A 6647-nucleotide genomic window follows, 5' to 3' on the forward strand; every position below is an offset into this window, starting at 1 on the left:
GATGTTCCTCCCTCTGTACAAAATAAATCTCTTCCCCTTAGCCACTTTCAAGATTGTTTCCTTGGATCTAAGATTTGTGAATTGTAGTATTATATGTTGTGTGTCAGTCTCTTCTCATTGATCTTGGAAGGGGTCCTCTCTGCCTCTTGGACACAAATCTTATTTCCATCATCAGATTAAGGAAGTTCTCAGCTACAATTTGCACAGATATATCTTCTAGAACTCTCTCTCCAACCCCTCAGGGATCCCAATAATACTGACATTGGAATGTTTCATGGTGTCATTAATCTCTGTCAGTCTAATCTCTTGGGCTTTAATCTGTTTTTCCCAGGTCTCCTCAGTTTCCTTCTTTTCTATCATCTTATCTTCTAGCTCACTAATTCATTCTTCTGCCTCATTTACCTTGGGTGCCAAAGGTATACAGTTTAGACAGCATCTCATTCATTGCACTTTTAAGTTTGGCCTGATTAGATCTCATTTCTGCCCTCAGAGATTCTATATTGTCACTAATATTGTTATCAAAGCTAGATATTGGCTCCATAATTGCTAGTCTGAAGTCTATCTCTGACATCTTGCTAATAGCTATATCCATTAGGTCTGTGGCAAAAGCCATATTCTCTGGTTCCTTTCTGTGTTGTGAGTTTCTCTTCTTAGTCATTCTGTTGAGGACTGGTTGAGGGAATGTACAGAGTCCAAAGTATTAACCATGACCCAAGCAAGATGCACCCATTTTCTGGGGATCCTGGGGTTGTCATCCTCTTGTTCTTCCAGCCTGTCTTCTGGGGGTTGGGCCTGACACGCTGTTACTCAGGCATCCTTCACTGGGCAGAGTTGTCCTGCCCCTGTTGTGGTGCTGGGCTCAGTGGAAACCGGTGTTTTGAGGTTTTGTTCTCTGGAAGCTTCCCACATTTCTTCCAAGAGTCAGAATAAACATGTCTGCACCCAAACCTCTGTCCCAGAGCAGAGAAATCTCAGTCTCCTCTTCACTGAGCCCTCCAGAACACACAGTGTCTGTTTCTGCATGTGCTGCTGTAAACTGCAGCCTCCCATGGTGGTGCATGTCCACAGCAACTCTCCCAGAGCCCAACCCCAGGGTTGGGGTGTGTCTCTTCCCTTTGTGCTTCTAAAACCATTAGCTGTCCCAGGTTCACATGCATGGACTTACAGCTCCTAGATCCTGTCTGGACACTGCTTGAAAGTCCTTTCTTGGTTGTTACTATTCTGTGAGTTTTCCCCGCAGTTCCCGGCATGGGACCCTTTTGCACTCTGGTGATATATCACTCTGGTGTTATATCACTTTCCATGTGTCAGCTTATGGTGGCCTCCTCCCCTTCTGCTTATATTCTGATACCTGATCACAGATTCATGACTCTGCCCTTCCTACCTCATGACAGGTGAAAGACTGTTTGTAGAGATCCAGATATATATTCTTACATCTCAGGCTGATTTTGTGGGTGTTCAGGATGGTTCGGTAGCTATCCAGCTCGATTCAGGGGACCAGTTGAAAGAGGATCCCCTGCTCCTCTGCCATCTTGCTTCTCTCCCATGGTTTACTTTCTATAATGCAATAAGAAGCAGTTCACAGTCTGATTGTGCGCATGTACCTTCTATACACACATACATATGGAAAGAGAACGAGATTGACAGGTTGCACTCATGCTGAACACCTGAAATAGAAGAACAGGATATTGCACACTTATATCAATAACCATGACAGGAGAAGTAAAGTCAATTCGGCCAAGGTCATTTTGGAGTTGGTCTGTTCCACGGGAAAATATTTAGAACTAAGATGTTTTTTCCTCTTCAGATGGCTGAGTAAAATCAGCTTTAACCTGAAACAAGCAAATTATACCAAACTGGTGAAGATTTGACACTCTTTCCTTCACTTAAGTATTGCTGTTTTAATTGGTTATTATCCTTTTTACATTGTACCTTAACATTTGTTTTAATCTGTATTTGTGTGTGCGTTTTATAAACTTGGTTGCTGAAAACACGAAGATTTATGTTTGTGAGAGATTATATGATTTGATGCATTTTCTAGTGATAAAATTGTCATTCAGAGCAACAAGGGAAGCTGAAGTTTACATTTCTGTAATCTTATAAATTGGAAAAATCCAATCCATCTTCGAACACATCAGTCATTGAAATGAATTTCTAATTCCTTACTAGAATCCTCTGTTCAATGCTGTATTTGAGCAAATCACAGGCTACAAAACAAAGTATTCTTTGTATGCTAATTACCAATCAAAGGGAAGAGGTAAGCCAATTTTTCTATTTTATAAAATATTTTTTGCAATCATTATTCTTTTTGAAAAAGAACTGAAGAGCTAAGATGCTAGCATATTAGGAGGACCGCAGGCTCTTGTCTCATCCCTGGAAGACAACTAGATAACTATGAAATCATTCTGAATACCCAAGAAATCAACCTGAGGGTTGACAAAAGAAACTCCATAACTAGAGAGAGAGAAGTGGCTTCATCAAGGAAGGTAGGAAGTGAGGAGAGGTGTTCTGTGGAAGGAACAGAGTGCAGGTGTTGTGATGGGGAGGGATTCCTGGTCATGGAGACAAAAGAGAGTGAGATGAGTAAAGAGGGAGATACATAAGAACACTTTCCTAAAACCATTGGCTGGTAAAATGAGAGGGCCTTATTTTCGTGGGTTGTCGAAATCAGCAGGGCTTGAAGACTGGATAGAATTTGTTTGTTGGTTGGTTTGTTTTTAATATTATATTTATTTATTTATTTATTTATTTATTTATTTATTTGAGAGAGATCAAGAGAGAGAGAGAACAATCTAGATGAAGTACAGAGGGAGTAGCAGACTCCCTACTGAGCTGGGAGCCCAATGTGGGGGCTGATCCTGGGACTCGGGGATCATAACCTGAATTGAAGGCAGACACTCAACTGACTGAACCTCCCAGGCACCCCTGGATAGTTTTAAAGGTCAGTGGGCTTTGCTGGTATAGAGCCTTGATAGCACTTCCCTATTCCTGGAGAGAAGGCAGGCAGTTATCCTGGGGGAAGACAGTACAATCTGAGGAATGCCTGACGTACACAGCAGGAAGATTATTTAGTCTTCTTAAAGCATATCCATGGGTGATAGCATTCACAGAGATGCCTCATCAGGGACAAGGGAATCACCTGATTCCATTTCTTGCCTTGCCCTTCAGCATAACTGCAGAGCCTCCTGTTGAGGGCAAACAAGTCCCAACACTGGCTGCCTAACCTGCTTGCACCAAGTCCCAAACCCCTGCACTCTGGCAGAACTTCCCTTCTTGGTAAAACCTCCCTCATTCCCTACATGGTGAGACCCTCCCTGGGAGACTGGCATAAGCCTCTGCTTGCACCATGTCCTTAAAGCCTAAATTTTTAAATGTCTTCAGGCTGGTTGGGATAGAGCCCGGAGGGCACTGTGATGCTCCTGGAGAGAAGGAAGGCAAAAAATCTGGAAGCAGACAGCATGAAAATGAGGATCAGGAAGACACCAAGAATACACAGGGTGAAGATTTTTTGTTCTTCTGAAGAGAACTTCCTTGAGAGCAGCAAGCATGGTGACCCCTCTCCAGGGACAAAGGAGCTGGTTCAAACCATTCACTCTCCTTTCCCCTCAGAGGAAGCACAGAACCACCTTCAGTGCCATAGCCCCAGCACTAGCTGCCTAACCTGCTTACATCATGTCCCAAACACCTGTGCTCTGCTGGTACTGCCTTTCTTGGTCAAGTGTGCCCCAGTCCAAGCATGGTGGGCACTTTCTTCAGAAGACCAGCAAAAAGTTCTAACAACAAGACCTCTGCCCACCAGGGAATTATGCAAGGCTTCAGTTCTAGTGGAAGTAGTATCAGGTCACATTTTGCAAGCAGATGAGAGCACACCTAGTTAAATCTTGCAACACCCTACCCATGGAACAAACAGTGCCCACTGCAGGCCAGGAGAGCCTCTAAAGATGACTGTCCTAAGGGATAGAGCAACCCAAACCCACCAGTAGGGTGCATGCAGCACACACCAGAGACACTCCATGAAGTACTAGGCCCTGGAAACTACATGATTTCTTAATAAAGCCATTACTCTCAGGAGCATGAAAAATAACAGTTTTTTCTAGCACACAGAAGACAGAGACTTAGACAAAATGCCAAGGTGGAGGAATTAATCCCAAATAAACAAGATAAGGGCCTGCCCAGATATCTAAGCAAAACTAATCTAAGTAATATCCCTGATAGAAAATTTAAAGCAAAAATCATAAGGATGCTCACAGGGCTTGAGAAGAGAATGGAGGACTTCAGGAAGAGAAAAGAGTTAAAAAAAAAACAACCAGAAATGAAAAATGCAATAACTGAGATTTAAAAGATATTCCATGCTCATGGATCGGAAGAATTAACATAAGTAAAATGTCCATGCTACCCAGAGCAATCTACACTTTCAATGCTATCCCGATCAAAATACCGATGACATTTTTCAAAGAACTGGAACAAATAGTCCTTATATGTGTATGGAAACAGAAAAGGCCCCAAATCTCCAAGGAACTGTTGAAAAGGAAAAACAAAGCTGGGGGCATCACAATGCCAGATTTCGAGCTGTACTACTAAGCTGTGATCACAAAGACAGCATGGTACTGGCACAAAAACAGACACATAGACCAATGGAACAGAATAGAGAACCCAGAAATGGGCCCTCGGCTTTCGGGGCAACTAATCTTTGACAAAGCAGGAAAAAATATCCAGTGGAAAAAAGGCAGTCTCTTCAATAAATGGTGCTGGGAAAATTGGACAGCTACATGCAAAAGAATGATACTTGACCACTATCTCACACCATACACAAAATTAAACTCCAAATGGATGAAAGACCTCAACGTGAGGCAGGAATCCATCAAAATTCTAGAGGAGAACATAGGCAGCAACCTCTACGACATCGGCCAAAGCAACCTTTTTCATGACACATCCCCAAAGGCAAGAGAAGCAAAAGATAAAATGAATTTATGGGACTTCATCAAGATTAAAAGTTTCTGCACAGCCAAGGAAACAGTCAGAAAAACTAAGAGGCAGCCCACGGAATGGGAGAAGATATTTGAAAATGACACTACAGGTAAAGGACTGGTATCCAAGATCTACAAAGAATTTCTCAAACTCAATACATGAGAAACAAATAAACAAATCATAAAATGGGCAGAAGATATGAACAGACACTTTTCCAATGAAGACATACAAATGGCTAACAGACACATGACAAAATGTTCAAAATCATTAGCCATCAGGGAAATTCAAATCACAACCACACTGAGATACCACCTTACACGAGTTAGAATGGCAAAAATAGACAAGGCAAGAAACAACAATTGTTGGAGAGGATGTGGAGAAAGGGGATCCCTCCTACATTGTTGGTGGGAATGCAAGTTGGTACAGCCACTCTGGAAAACAGTGTGGAGGTCCCTTAAAAAGTTAAAAATTGAGCTACCCTATGATCCACCATTGCACTACTGGGTGTTTACCCCAAAGATACAGACGTGGGAAAGAGAAGGGCCATATGCACCCCAATGTTCATAGCAGCATTGTCCACAATAGCTAAATCGTGGAAGAAGCGCAGATGCCCTTCAACAGATGACTGGATTAAGAAGTTGTGGTCCATATATACAATGAAATATTACTCAGCTATCAGAAAGAACGAGTTCTCAACATTTGCTGCAACATGGGCTGCACTGGAGGAGATAATGCTAAGTGAAATAAGTCAAGCAGAGAAAGACAACTATCATATGATTTCTCTCATCTATGGAACATAAGAACTAGGATGATCGGTAGGGGAAGAAAGGGATAAAGAAAGGGGGGGTAATCAGAAGGGGGAATGAAACATGAGAGACTATGGACTATGAGAAACAAACTGAGTGCCTCAGAGGGGAGGGGGGAGGAGGAATGGGATAGACTGGTGATGGGTAGTAAGGAGGGCACATATTGCATGGTGCACTGGGTGTTATACGCAGCTAACGAATCATCGAGCCTTACATCGGAAACCGGGGATGTACTGTATGGTGACTAACATAATATAATAAAAAACCATTAAAAAAAAATAAAAGAGACTGGATGCAATGAACACAAGAATGGAAGAAACATAGGAAAGAATAAGTGATATAGAAGATAAAATAATAGAATATAATAAAGCTGAACACAAGAAAGAATTATAGAACATAAAACAGAGTTAAGGAACTGTTGACTCTATCAAACATAATAGCAGTCATAATATAGGAGTCCCAGGAGAAGGAGAAAGAGAAAAAGGGGGAAGACGATTTCTTTGAGTAAATAACTGGAAGTAATCCCTAATCTGGGGAAGGAAACAGACATCTAATCAGGAGCCACATAGTACTTTCATCAAAATCAACAACAGTAGGTTAACGCAAACACATATTGTAGTTACGTTTGCAAAATATAGTGATAAAATATCCTAAAAGCAGCAAGGCATAAGAAGTCCCTAACTTACAAGGGAAGACTCATAAGATTAGCTACAGATCTCTCCACTGAAACTTAGTAAAGCAGAAGAAAGTGTCACGATATATTTCACATGCTGAATGGGAAAAAAAAATCTGCAGCTGAGAATACTCTATCCAGCAAGCCTATCATACTCAATAGAAGGAGAGTTAAAAAGTTTCCCAGACAAACAAGAACTA

Source organism: Ursus arctos, unplaced genomic scaffold, assembly GCF_023065955.2.
Source record: "Ursus arctos isolate Adak ecotype North America unplaced genomic scaffold, UrsArc2.0 scaffold_5, whole genome shotgun sequence".
In the NCBI taxonomy this organism is placed as follows: domain Eukaryota; kingdom Metazoa; phylum Chordata; class Mammalia; order Carnivora; family Ursidae; genus Ursus; species Ursus arctos.